Below are 13,687 nucleotides of genomic sequence, written 5' to 3'. Positions count from 1 at the left end.
GGAGCCCGCTTCTCCCTCTCCCTTTGTTGTTCCCACTTGTGCTCACTCATTCTCTCTCTCTCTCTCTCTATCTTTCTGTGTCAAATAAATAAATAGGTAGATAGATAATAGATAGATAGATAGATAGATAGATAGATAGATAGATAGATAGTTAGATGATAGATAGATAAAACTCTTTTTTTAAAGGAAAAAAAAAAGAAACTGCATCACAGTTGCATGTGAGTATAAATGCACTGGCTAGTGACTTCTATGTGGTTCCATCACAGCAGGACAGAGTAAATATTTTTGCAAATGTGTGGCAATTGTGTGCCAATGAGAATGTGTATGTGATTCAGTAGAATGTGTGTTAGTGCAACACAGTCGGCTAGGGAAGATACTAGATGGTCGTGTTCCATTGAAATAGTAAGGCTCTGTACATCGAAGATTTGTACCAACCTATGTTGTCCGTCATCTTATTTTATTTTTTTAAGTGATCCTCCAGGATGCAACAGAGCTAAATGTACATAAATGGAAATCTAAGCAAATGGAAATGTAAGTTGGGGATAGAAGGAAAAGTGAAACAGATGAAAAAGCCATAATGTACAGCCAGTCACTCCGAGCGCAGAGCGGAGATATGTATGAGGATGCTGAGAGTAAGACTACCTTGCGATGGGGGTGCTTGTTAGGCATCCATGTGTCAAGCTGGGGGAGTGAGGCTGCTCCCCCCCAGGTCAAAGGAGACACATCTGAAGAATGTCACCATTGGTGGGACTGCTGAAACAGGATGGACGATGGAGAATGCCAGGGAGAATGAGGAGACGGAGACCAGGAGAGTGCTAAAAAGAAAGCCCTTGTCAAATGACTGTCTCGAATTGTAGGATAAACAAGGAAACCTGTAAGAGAATGAGGACAAAAGACAGAAAAATCAAGAGTTCAAGTTAGGAGAAGTCAGACACACAAAAGTCAGGTGTCACATACGACAGAGCATCAGCAAGGTAAGGATGGGAGAGAAGACACAACTAGGTCCGCCAGCTGGTCTGGGTGTTGGTGAACATTTGAGGACAGGGCCAGGAGAGTGGGAGAAGAGGGGTGCGGTGCATGTAGATGTGCACATGGCTCAGGAGAGGGTGGGCCAAAGGAGGCGAGGTGTGGGGGTGTGGGGGGCAACCACGCTTTCCAGTGTGGGAACGAGCCAGTGGCAGGAGCTTGCCCAGAGGGTGGAGGTGTGACACCACGTTTTACAGGCATAGGATCATGGTGATGCCTTTAGCTACAAAGGGGGAATCAATGTAGAGAAGATTGAAGAAGAACAAAGAAAGGAGGTTAGTATATCCTGGAGATGGGACAGGATGTCAGTAAGCGTCAGGCAGGAGAAAGTGGCTGCTGCAATAACAGTATCGCTGAGACCGAGAACGACGTTCCCACACCACCACCACCACCACCACCAAACACTAAGTCTTACATCCCTTTCCCTTGTAGAAGACTGCAGATACGGATAATAATAAATATTTTTTTCCAGAATATTGTGTAATCACAGACCTCTGTTCTTGAAGAAATTTAAGTGTGATTTTATATTTATTATTTATTTATTTTTATTTATTTATCTATCTATTTATTAATTAATTATTTTTTAAGTGCGATTTTAAAAAGCAAATGACTTTCCCAAGTTACATTTTTAAAATTTGATGTTCATACCCGGGTTAAATAAGTATAAAGCAATAAATAAGTCATATTTCTGGTTAGTCTGACTTTTGGAAATAGCTTTATAGACATATGCTTAAATGAGACGCTGTGAAAGGCTCTTTTCTTTAAATTTATTTTAATAAAATGTTAATATTGTCCTTCTAAGCAACATGCCACATTATGGATAATGTTATGTTTATGCAATCTGAATAAACATATGCTGATATTCTGATCATAACTCTTTTTCTCAGAGAACTATTATAAGCTTTTGAATATCTTGAATCATATTTTAATTTGGATTTTAAATTAACATAATTTTAAATACCGTCTTTACTATTCCTACAATACGATGAAATGCAGGGGTGGCACAATTGCTTGGACGTCCGAGTCTTGGTTTTGGCTCATGTCCTAACCTCAGGGTCACGGGATGGAGTCCTGCATCAGGCTCTGTATTCAGCACGGAGTCTACTTTGGATTCTCGCCTCCATCTGCCCTTCCCCCCCTGCACTCCCACTCTCTCTAAAATAAATACATCTCTAAAAATAAATAAATAAATAAATAAAATATATATAATACAATGCACCATATAATGTATTAAAGGAATTGAAGCTTGAAAGAATGATTTAAAATATCAGTTGTTAACTAAGGTGACTACGCAGATCAGTAGATTTATGATTTTATTATACACTTCTAATTTTAAATCTGTAATTGTGGTTCTATACCTGCTAATAAAGATGTAAGAGAGCAGTGGTTTCGGTCACATTTGCAGAGTATTAAACCACTGTCCTTGAGAAGTACGATTTTCTGGTTTCTAATATGTGTCTTTATTGATCATCCTGAAGGGGAGGCAGCTTTCCCAATCTCTAATCATGCTTAGAAATCTATAAACATTTAAAAATCCTCTAAATTAGGCATATCGGTTACCCTGCCATTTTCATTTCCAGTGACTAATGAATGTCAAGGATAGGGACATCATTTTCAGGTAATTACTAAAGGTAAACTACTTTTTTAGGCTATGACTTACAATACGGGAATAAAATGTGCAGTGCATGATTTTGTTATATGAAATTGGGAAGTTCTTTATCAGAAAATCAATAAAATCTTGCAGACTTGCAGGCCTATTTGAATCTGAGTTCTCTGCTGCTGTATAAATTATGTATTGGATATCATACAATTACATTTCAGATCATGTTTACAGCCAACAAATAATTTTACATAGTTTTAAATAAATACATACAGAGTAAGGATTAATAACTACAGTGCATTTCAGAATTTCATTGTTCCTCCAATCGCTGAAATTATCTTTGTATTAAACTCTTGGTGGAGAAAGAGTAACAGCCACAATTTTATTTTATTTATTTTATTTTTTTTATTTTTTGTCCTAGCTATGCATGGGCAATCTGTTTGTTACAAGTTGTCTTTTCACTACAAGGAGCAATGCATCATCAGTGACTCTCATCTTAATAGAATTATTTCCATTATGTGGGACATGGAGTTTTAGTTTTTTAGGGAAACGCACATCTTTGCTCTCCTCTTTTATCATGCCTGTCCTCACAGATAACAAAACCAGGCTTATTATTGTAGCAAATCTAAAATCTTAATGGTAAATTGGGAAGAGGAATATATACTAATTTCCTAACGCTCATAAAATGATCAGTAAATATTTTAATAAATGTTCTGAAATCACGGTCGATGAATAAAGGTAATTTTGCTTTGGTGAAAAAGAGACAAAGAGAAAGAGAGAGAGAGAGAGAGAGAGAGAGCATGAAATGGATAATGTGAGAAGATAGCCTGGCAATATTATATGGACTCAAAATATATTTTTACAAATTTATTTATTTTTTTTTAAAGATTTTATTTATTATTCTAGAGAGAAGCAGAGACACAAGCAGGGAGCCTGATGCAAGACTGGATCCCAGGACCCCGGGGTCACACCCTAAGATGAAGGCAGATTCTGAACTGCTGAGCCATCCAGGTGTCCCAAGATTTATTTATTTTGAGAGAAAGGGAGGGAGAGAGAGTGAGCGTGCAAGTGGGGGGAGAGGCAGAGGCAGAGGGAAAGAGTGAATCCCAAGCAGACTCTATGTTGACTACAGAGCCCAGTGTGGAGCCTCATGACCATGAGATCATGTCCTAAGCTGAAACCAAGAGTTGGACGCTTAACTGACTGAGCCACACAGGTGCCCCAGGACGCAAAAATATTTTTAAAAATGGATGTTTTCATCAAAATACATACAAATGAAATTCGTCTCACGAAAGCTTATTTGTTTCAGTGACTATATAAATCACTGGCTATTGTGCATAACGTAGTGGTGGTTCCCAACATTGCCTATCTCCACTCCCAGAGTCATTCTTTTCTCCAACATATCAGTCTTTATCATCTACTATGATTCTTAAAGGTCGAAGATGGCAAAACTGGTTGCCTCTACTTTTTTTTTTTTTTTTTGAATTCTATTTATGTATTTGAGATAGAAAGCAGAGGGAGAAGCAGATTCCCCGCCCATCAGGGAGCTCGAGGCAGGGCTCAATCCTGGGACTCCAGAATCATGACCTGAGCTAAAGGCAGATGTTTAACCAACTAAGCCAACCTGGTGTGTGCCCCTGTTTCTACTTAAAAACTAAAATGGTAATCATAAAAATTAGGTCTATATATGAAAAATACCTTTTCCATACAAATTTGAGAAGACTCCTCTTCATATTCACATGTGATCCCTCCATCTAGATTTTAGAAGTTCTGAGAATCTAAATTAAGGATTTAGGAATTAAACTTTTAGGATTTGGCCATAAAATGGATAGTGGGAAGAGTTGCTGTAGGAAAATCAGTTGCCAAGAGATTATGGCAGTTGTTCAGGTGAGAAAAATCAGTGGCTTGGCTATGCCATCAGGATAGAAAGAAGTAGAAACTCTTTAGAAATATTTAGGGGATAAAAATTGACATGCAGTGGCATATAAGGTCTTTTCGCCATTATATATGAAGAATACCAGCTAACATATTTACTTACTGAATGAATGCATAAATAAATGAATGATTATGTAATAAGGTGCTAAGATGAATGGAAGTGACAGGGGAAAAGAAAGAATGAAGAATAATTTCTGGCTCAGTAACTCTCCAAAGTTAGTATCATTTACTAAAAATAGAGAACAATACAAGTTTGCCATGACATGGGGGTGATGGCTCAACGTTCTAGTATTACTCTTCCTTATTTAATTCTCCATCCTTTGGTAATAATATCCCCTCTTAAAGTTTAGAAGTCATTCTTTGTTGCAAAAAAAAGATCAAAGTACATTGCTCTTATTGACATGTAGAGATGCAAATACATTAAACTTAAAAAGCTTCTGCATAGCCAAAGAAACAATTAAAATAAAAAGACGAGCTACAGAATGTGAGAAAATTTTTGCAGACCACGTATGGGATAAAGTATCAAGATCCAAAATATTTAAAGACCTCAGACAGCTCAATGAACACAAGAAAAAAAAAATGATAGTCTGATTGAAACATGGACAAAGGAACCAAGTAGATATTTTTTTCCAAAGAAGACATCCAAATGGCCAACAGGTTAGCAAAAAGATGCTCAATATTACTAATTATCAGGAAAATGTAAATCAAAACCACAATAAAATAATACCTCAAATCTGTTGGGAAGATTATGATCACGAAGAAAAGAGATATCAAGTATCAGTGAGGATCTGGGGAAAAGGAAACCTTGTACACAGTTGGTGGAAGGTAAATTGGTTCAACTACCATGGAAAACCATTTGGAATTTTCTCAAAAAGTTAAAAACAGATCTACCGTATAATCTAGAAATTCCACTTCTACATGTAAACCCAAAGGAAACAAAAAAAGGATGTAAAAGAGATATATATGACCCTATGTTTTCTGCGGCATTATTCACAACAGCCGAGGTAAGGAAACCACCTAAGTGCCCATCAGCAGATGAGTGGATAAAGAAGATGTGAGATAGATAAATAGAGATATATAGGTAAATGGAAAATTATTTGGTCATGAGAGAGAAGAACATCCTGCCATTTGTGACAACTTGCATGGACCCGGAGCACATTACGCTAGTGGGATAGCTCAGAAAAAGAAAGGCAAGTATTCCTTGTATGATACCATTTATATGTGGAATCGGAAAAAACCCAACGCATAAGAACAGAGAGTAAATTGGTGACCATCAGGGGATAGGAATTGGGGGATAAAACAGATTAAAGGTACAAAATCGGGCAGCCCGGGTGGCTCAGTGGTTTAGTGCCTGCCTTTGGCCCAGGGCGTGATCCTGGAGACCCGGGATCGAGTCTCCTTGCATGGAGCCTGCTTCTCCCTCTGCCTGTGTCTCCGCCTCTCTCTCTCTCTCTCTCTCTCTCTCTCTGTATCTCTCATGAATAAAGAAATAAAATCCTAAAAAAAAAAAAAAAAAAAGGTACAAAATTATAATGAATAGTAAATAAGCCGTAGGGATCCAATGCTTGGTAGAGCATAGAAGACAGATGGCAGTAGTGTTATTACAATAAAGTTGTGAAGGGACTACAATTTAATTATTCCAACTACGAAAAAAAAAAAAAAAAGAAAGGAGAATTATATAACATGGTGGAGATGCTAATTATCCCTACAATGGCCATGGTGTTACAATATATAAGTGAATCAAATCAACAGGTTATATGGCTTAAATTTATATAACGTTGTAGGTGAGCTATATTTCAATTTTAGGAACAAATACATAGAAAGAGAAAGAAATAAAGATGCCAGTTACTGGGCATCTGTTGGCACCTCCATCACGTGTTCTGTTATCTTCTACTCTTTCAGCATCATTTCCATATGATACACATCGACATATTTTCATGGTCTCTCTATTTTCTCTAAAAAAGCTTGTTCCTCGTCTCCCCAGTAGCAATGGGTCAATTTTCTCTCCAGTAAAACATTTTAACAACCTTCATGGATATACTTTAAAACCTTTGTCACGACGCCTGGGTGGCTCAGTGGTTGAGCATCTGCCTTCGGCTCAGGGTGTGATCCCAGGTCCTGGAATCGAGTCCTGCATCACGCTCCCTGCATGGAGCCTGCTTCTCCCTCTGCCTGTGTCTCTGCCTCTCTCTGTGTCTCTCATGAATAAGTAAATAAATACAAATCTTAGAAAATAAAACAACTTTATCACATTAAGATTTCATGAGATAATGGTTCTTTAAAAACTGATGGAACGTGTCGAATGTAGCTGAAGGACACAATTGGGAAGCTACTGAATTTACTATCCCTGTACAGTAAAACAGTTGTTACATGGTCGGGTTGTGTGGGGCTCATAGCAAAAAAAAAAAAAAAAAAAAAAAAATACTGGTGAAAAAGATACGTGTCAGGATGATAAAGTCAAAGGGGGGTACATCTAAAATATGCTAATCAACATGTAGTAAAACTTGCACTGAAATACCAAAGAATTTGCAAATGCTAGAAATAAATCCAAAAAAGATATTGTTATTCACCAACAGTAACTATTCCTCTGCAAAAGTCAGCTCAGCATCACCATTTTCCATCTTTGCAACACAGTGTGGGACGGCCTACGTGACAACAGCCTGGCAGCAGGAAGCACACAATAATGATTTTCACCATGAAATGGAAAGGAAGCGGTAGGAAAAGGAAAGTAGAGTGATCAGAGGGACTCGCAGGACCTTGCTCGATACCGGGCCCGAACTGTTCATTGTGAATAATCACATGATCACAGATCACAGGCATTGCCAGTCTCCTGAGAAAACTCACTCTACTCATTTTGGTGCATATTGACATTTAAAAGACATTATCAAAAAAAAAAAAAAATACACCCTAAAGCTAACAGGATGGTTTCAAAAATAAAGCATTTCATGGAAGCAAAAATTAGAAGACCCTTATAATCGCCTCCTCCCATCCCAATTCCCCAGAGCTTGCTCCAGTTAGGTAGACCCTTAGAGAAGTCAAGTCCATCCACAGGATCCCTCTTCCTTCAATCTTTCCACTGAATGAACCCTCTACGATGTTGCTCTCATGGATGCTTGGGCCTCCCTTGAGGACCTACTTCCCCCCATGCAGGGCTCCTGAGTGGTAGAGGATTTGGGTTCTTATGTTTGCTTGTTTCCTCATGGCTGAGCGGGCAGGGAGGGTGGGGCATGTACCCCCCCCACTTGGTCCTCATTGCTTCTCCTCATCGGTTCCCCCACTTGCATGGGCAATTTGACCCTGGGTCATGAGACAGTAGCCTTCAGGATGAGCAATGCCTCAGCGCATCGTCTACTGACACCCCGTATCCCCCCCCCCAGTTCTTGATGCCTTTACCTCCCACTTCACCATCACCCAGGACTGTCGGAATTTCTGATGAGTCCCCAGGGTGAGTAGAAATCCCAACCAGACTTTGGCTGTTCAGTTTCTCCAGCTCCTGTGGACTTGCCTTGCCCCCTCCCGGGCCACTCAGTTCCAGCATGACCTGAGCCTTGGCATGACCTGTCGTAACACCTCCACCAGCATCTCAATGCCATGCATCACACTCTGTAAGCGTGACTCCCCGACTTCCCCCTGGTGCCCACTGCTTCGATCAGCCCTCATGCCGCCTTCAGTCCTTCACTATTTTCACTTTCCCTCATCAACTTTGCATTTTTCTCTTACATCAGAACCGAGCTGAATCCCATGCTCAGTTGTTCTGTCTCCCTTGCATATACTCTCAAGCACACCACCGTCCTTCAAGTTTGTCACAGAGCTGCCCCCACCCTAACTCTAGTCAAGGCACGCTGTACTAATCCAGCCGTGAATCTGAGCACTGACATCACTGGAGAAAAATCACGTAACCACCCTGCCTGACCTCCTCTCACATTTTCCTTCCAAATTCTTCAAACATCAAGGAGATTTATTCCTCGATTCCCTTCTCTCCCACTCTCGCAAATGACTCTTCTGTAGCTTCCCCGCAGGCTTCAAACACCCGTGTCTTCCCTCCGAGTCACGTTTAGCTGATGCCCTGGGGATGAAGTCCAGTCACCTGCCCCATCTCTAAGTGTCTGGTAACGTCTACACCTCCATGCCCTGCCTTCCCTCCTGGCAGCACGTCAAAGGCCAAGCCCTCTACTTACCTATCGGTCCCCAAGCCCTCTCACCATGGTCTTCATTTCCATCTAACATTCTTGGCCAAAGAAAAAGGCTCTTCTTTTGGTGGACTCAGCCCTTTGCTGGAGTAGAAGTGCTGATGATCATGAGCTCCATCATCACCCTCCCTCACTCCCCGAACTCAGCACCTCCACGCACTGTGCACAACAAAACTTCAAGCAAGGGCTGGTCCCTTTCCTACTCAAGGACGCCACCCTGACAATTCTGTGGTCTCCAATGCCATAAATGTCCCGTCCCTACTACATTATTCCTGTCACGCTGCTTTCTATCCTAAAAATATAATCTCTCTCGGCCCACCTCCTCCTTCCAGCTCCCTTACTGCTCCTAGTTTCCCGAATCCAGCTAAAATTATTGCCAGAGTTCTTTGTATCTTTGCAACTCTGCTTTTCCCCATCTGTCTTGAATGCACCCTAAGTGGGCAGTCTCCTCTTCCACGCCACTGACGCTATTTTCGGTGAAGTCATTGGTGTCTCTACTGAGAAAGGCAAAGCCAGTTCTCAGAGCTTGTGTATCTTTGACATCATTGATCTCTTCCTGTAAACTCACTTCATAAATACTTCTCTCGGTTGGATCCAATCCCTCTTCACCTCTTTTCCCCGGCCTCATAGCACACGGGGCCAAGCCACAATCACACCTAACTTGAATCATGGTAGCGGAGCTTACCTGGCCTCTCTGTTCCCAGCCAGGCCACGTTTCAAGGGTATTTACAGAAGATCATGGAAATACTTTTAATATATGCAGATCGAGTCACAACCTTCACTGGTTTCTCATCAGACCCAGAGTAAAAGCAAAGTGTTCTTAAAACTGTCACAAAGAGGGGCCCCTGGGTGGCTCAATGGTTCAGCTCAGGGCGTGACCCCGGTCCTGGGATCGAGTCCTGCTTCTCCCTCTGCCTGTGTCTCTGCCTCTCTCTGTGTCGCTCATGATAAATAAATAAAATCTTTAAAAAAAGAACTGTCACAAAGTATTGTTAGCTTTATGACCTCTCAGATCTAATTTCCTTTCATACTTGCTAACTCTAATCTCCTATCTCAGGTCAATACTACTAACTCTTTTTTCTAACTTGGTCTCTCTTCCTCAAGGTATTTCCAAAATTTAATCCCTTACCTCCTTCAAGTCTTCACTGAAACCTCACCTTCACAGTGAGGCCTCTTGCCCAAACAAGAATTCCATCTCTCTCCCACGACTTCCAACCAGTTGCCCCACTTTATTTTTGTCCTCAGCAGTTATCACTTTTTTTACATATTACATTACACTTATCAACATTCACTTTTTTTTTCAACATTTACTTTTAATAATAACTTCATTGAAAACAGGGAAGGGGTTCTTTTTCTGTTCATTTCTACACTTTCTTGGGTTCCTAGAATTGTGCTAGGCACAATAAGAAGTCTTTGAATTAACTGGCGTCTATATATTAGTTATATAGAGTCTATATATTAGATACTATTCTAGGCACAGTGACTATAAGGAGAATAACTCATCTTTAATATTCAATCGTTTTCTAATGTATTCTAGTTTACAGAAAATTTAAGCTTAAAAAAAGAAAACCTGGTAAGTTTTATCACGATACTAAGTGATAATGACAATGATCAATGCAACAATCTCAAATGTTAAATTTTAAGGAGTGCTTTTTTTAAAGTCTAATTTTATAAAGTTTCCTAATAGTGGATGATTAATGGATAGGCATAATTTAAAAATTATTTCTATTCCATGGACAGTCCCTATTTTGTCCAATGATATATTGCTTTTGAATTGTTTCAAAAGTTTCCTGATAAATAAATAAATAAATAAATAAATAAATAAATAAGATTGATGTAAACTGCGGACTTAAGGTATAATGATGTGCCAATGTTCATTGATTGTGACAAGTATACCGGTCCAGTGTGAGATGTCCACAGTGAGAAAGGTTATCCATATGTGGGGACAGGAAGCCTTTGGGAATCCTGCGTACCTTCCATACTGTTCTCCTGTGAACCTAAAAGTGCTCTGAAAAAAAGTATATTAATGAAAAATGAGGGAGATAAGTGATATGATAGTCGATACCATGTGCAAACAATTATGTTTGTCAGTTGGACAAACCAAAAATCACCAGGAACAAAGAGAAGCGGGGGATATGCCCTTAGAGAAGTCATCCCTGGAATTCAGCCATTGTACCATGCTTCACTTCAGTATGATGCCTGAGTTACCGCATTGTTATTAAAGCCTATCAATGTTCAGTCCTATTTTTCTAGATAATAAGGGATTTTCTTGATATGCAAAGGTATATGTATTATACGGGAGCAAGTTTTTAAAACCTACTCTTTACTTTTTATTATTTGCACCATCTTTTGAATTGTACTATTGTGTGTTAAACATTGGTTGTGTTATAGGCATTGTAATAAGTATATTATCTCATTTAATCCACAGAAGAATCCATACAATTAGGAGTAGGCATAAGTATTATAATTTTATAGTAAAAAAAAAAAAAGCACATTGAAGCCTTAGGTAATTCAATGTTATGTTTATGGTGAGTTGGAAAAATGACAATCAAACGTATGACTGCTTAATACCACAGGATCCTCCACTCCTTTTTTAGGATCCTCATATTCTTAATTTTTTGAAATATTTCTCAATACAATTGCATTGAAGATATTTATTGAAAAACAAAGAAACAAATCACAGAAAATAAAATTCATTCATGTTCAGTAACTCAAAATGTCACCATTTAAAGTATGTCTTTCCAAATTTATGTTTGACTGTATATAATTTATAACATTATGATAATACTTAATATTTTATGTTAAAACTTGTGTACTTATTTAGGTATTCTCAGCTTTTGAAACTGATTAAATACTTATCTTCAGATATTTTTTTTAAAAATCTCATTCCATTGTATGGATGTGCCTCATTAAACTCATTTTGACATTTTTTTCTCTGTTATTATTTTAAATAATGTTGATAAAGAACTTTTCTTGGGCAGCCTGGGTGGCTCAGCAGTTTAGCACCTGCCTCCACCCAGGGCGGGATCCTAGAGTCCTGGGATCAAGTCCCCCATCGGGCTCCCTGCATGGAGCCTGCTTCTCCCTCCTCCTGTGTCTGCCTCTCTCTCTGTGTCTCTCGTGAATAAATAAATACAATCTTTAAAAAAATAATTTTTCTTGTACTCATCACTTTGTTTATTTCACTTATGTTTATCATGTCCTCAGAGTAAATTTATCCCATTAACATCGTTTCAGCAGTCCATAATCGTTTCTATGGCTTTTTGAATAATGTCTTTCTGAATAATCTAGAAATGTCTCCTAAAATATATCAATTATTAGTTTCAACAATACTATATTTCTTGGTTTCTATAATTTTCCCAAAACCAGGTTTCATTGTTGCTGCAGTAGTTTGTGTTTGTGCTTAATAATTTTAACAATAGCATCTGAATATTGGATAAACTTGTTTTATTTTATTTTATTTTTTTTAAATTTTTATTTATTTATGATAGTCACACAGAGAGAGAGGCAGAGACACAGGCAGAGGGAGAAGCAGGCTCCATGCACCGGGAGCCCGACGTGGGATTCGATCCCGGGTCTCCAGGACCGTGCCCTGGGCCAAAGGCAGGCGCCAAACCACTGCGCCACCCAGGGATCCCTGGATAAACTTGTTTTAGATGAAGAGTCAGAAGAGATACTGTTTATAAGAATACGAGTCATCTAAGTTCTTTAGTGCCTTTTCCTGTGTTATTTATTTATTTTTCTCCTATCCACCTAAATGTTGCCTTATTGATTTGTCAATGCCGCTTAATAGTAAGAATACCATCTTTTTTGCTTGCTACATAATTTGTGAATCTTTTTTTTCCAAGTTCATGAAAGCATCATTGTGCTTTCGTTGTCAACTCTCTTGTTTTGTGAAATAGAGAAGACAATGTTTATGTAGCCAGATATGTTTGGCATCTTATTTTAGTGTTTAGAAAGGACTTCATTCTAAAACGAGATCAAAATAATTACATTTTCTCCTGGCCTTCTTATGATTCTACATTTACTTCTTTAAGCCAACTGAAATTTATTGACCTTTGAAGCATTGCACCAGAAGCTAATCTTTTATTTCTAAGTGCATTTAAGTAATTCTTTCAGTTCTGATCATTAGATCATTAATAATTTTTGCTCATTATGTAGATTTTAGTCCACTAAGAATTCCAATTACTTCTAAGCAGACACTCTCTCTTGACTACTTAATTCTTAGAGATTTAGTTGTCTTTTGCTCGCTGAGAGAGAAGAACACATGGGACCCTGCACTTGGCTGATGTCAATCAGTTCTCATTCTTAGAACTTTGGAATCAGCTCTCAAAGACTGTCGTTAACTTATTTAATATTGGCCACCAAAGGAAAACCAGGTCAAAACTATAAAACTGAAGAAACCATTTTCCACATGAAGGAGTTGACCTGCAGAGTGAGAAATTAAATAATAATAAAAAATGCCTAAAAAGAAGTGCTGATGGTTTTATGTCTCAAGGAGAGAAAGTAAATCAGGGAAACTCGTTGATGTGGCCCCTGGTGGATATTCAGGATATTTGTCATTTATTGAGAGCAAGATAGGTGGTATCTACTAAGAGTTACCCTGTTGTCATTCCAATAAATTCTGCTTTTTCACTTAACATTGTAAATTATTTTCTTTGCAACCAAATAACCACTGGTTAAAACTCAATCAGTAAAAATTCAATCACTTGTGTATGTCTTGGATCTTTCTTCTCATTTATTACACTCTTGTTTGTTTTTACAGCAAATTCCCATTAGTTTATGCAGCAAAACTTCCTCATACATTTGAATAACAAGCAGAATAAGTCATCATATTTTTTTTTCCTTTCAATGAAAGTGTTGTTATAAATATATGTTTCTAGTTTCCCCTGTTCTAGTGGATATCTCCTATGTTTGTCTATTAGGAAGAACCTGA

At 38.5% G+C, this 13,687-nt stretch overlaps 1 protein-coding gene across 6 annotated transcripts in view; it reads right to left on the bottom strand.

The window, feature by feature from the left end:
• CDH18 (cadherin 18) overlaps window positions 1-13,687 on the bottom strand; it is a 951,119-nt gene that overhangs the window by 842,564 nt on the left and 94,868 nt on the right. Inside the window, exon 1 of one of the 6 annotated variants that reach the window (XM_077896369.1) lies at window positions 8,740-8,931. The exons of the other annotated variants lie outside the window; for them this stretch is intronic. The gene's annotated coding sequence lies outside the window, so the exon portion shown is untranslated. Of the gene's footprint in view, window positions 1-8,739; window positions 8,932-13,687 lie in introns of those variants that run through there. 6 annotated transcript variants of the gene reach the window in all.

The sequence above is a fragment of the Canis aureus genome, chromosome 4 (assembly GCF_053574225.1).
Source record: "Canis aureus isolate CA01 chromosome 4, VMU_Caureus_v.1.0, whole genome shotgun sequence".
NCBI lineage: Eukaryota > Metazoa > Chordata > Mammalia > Carnivora > Canidae > Canis > Canis aureus.
The sequence above is the reverse complement of the archived record's forward strand: the minus strand, read 5'-3'. Positions and strand labels throughout refer to the sequence as shown.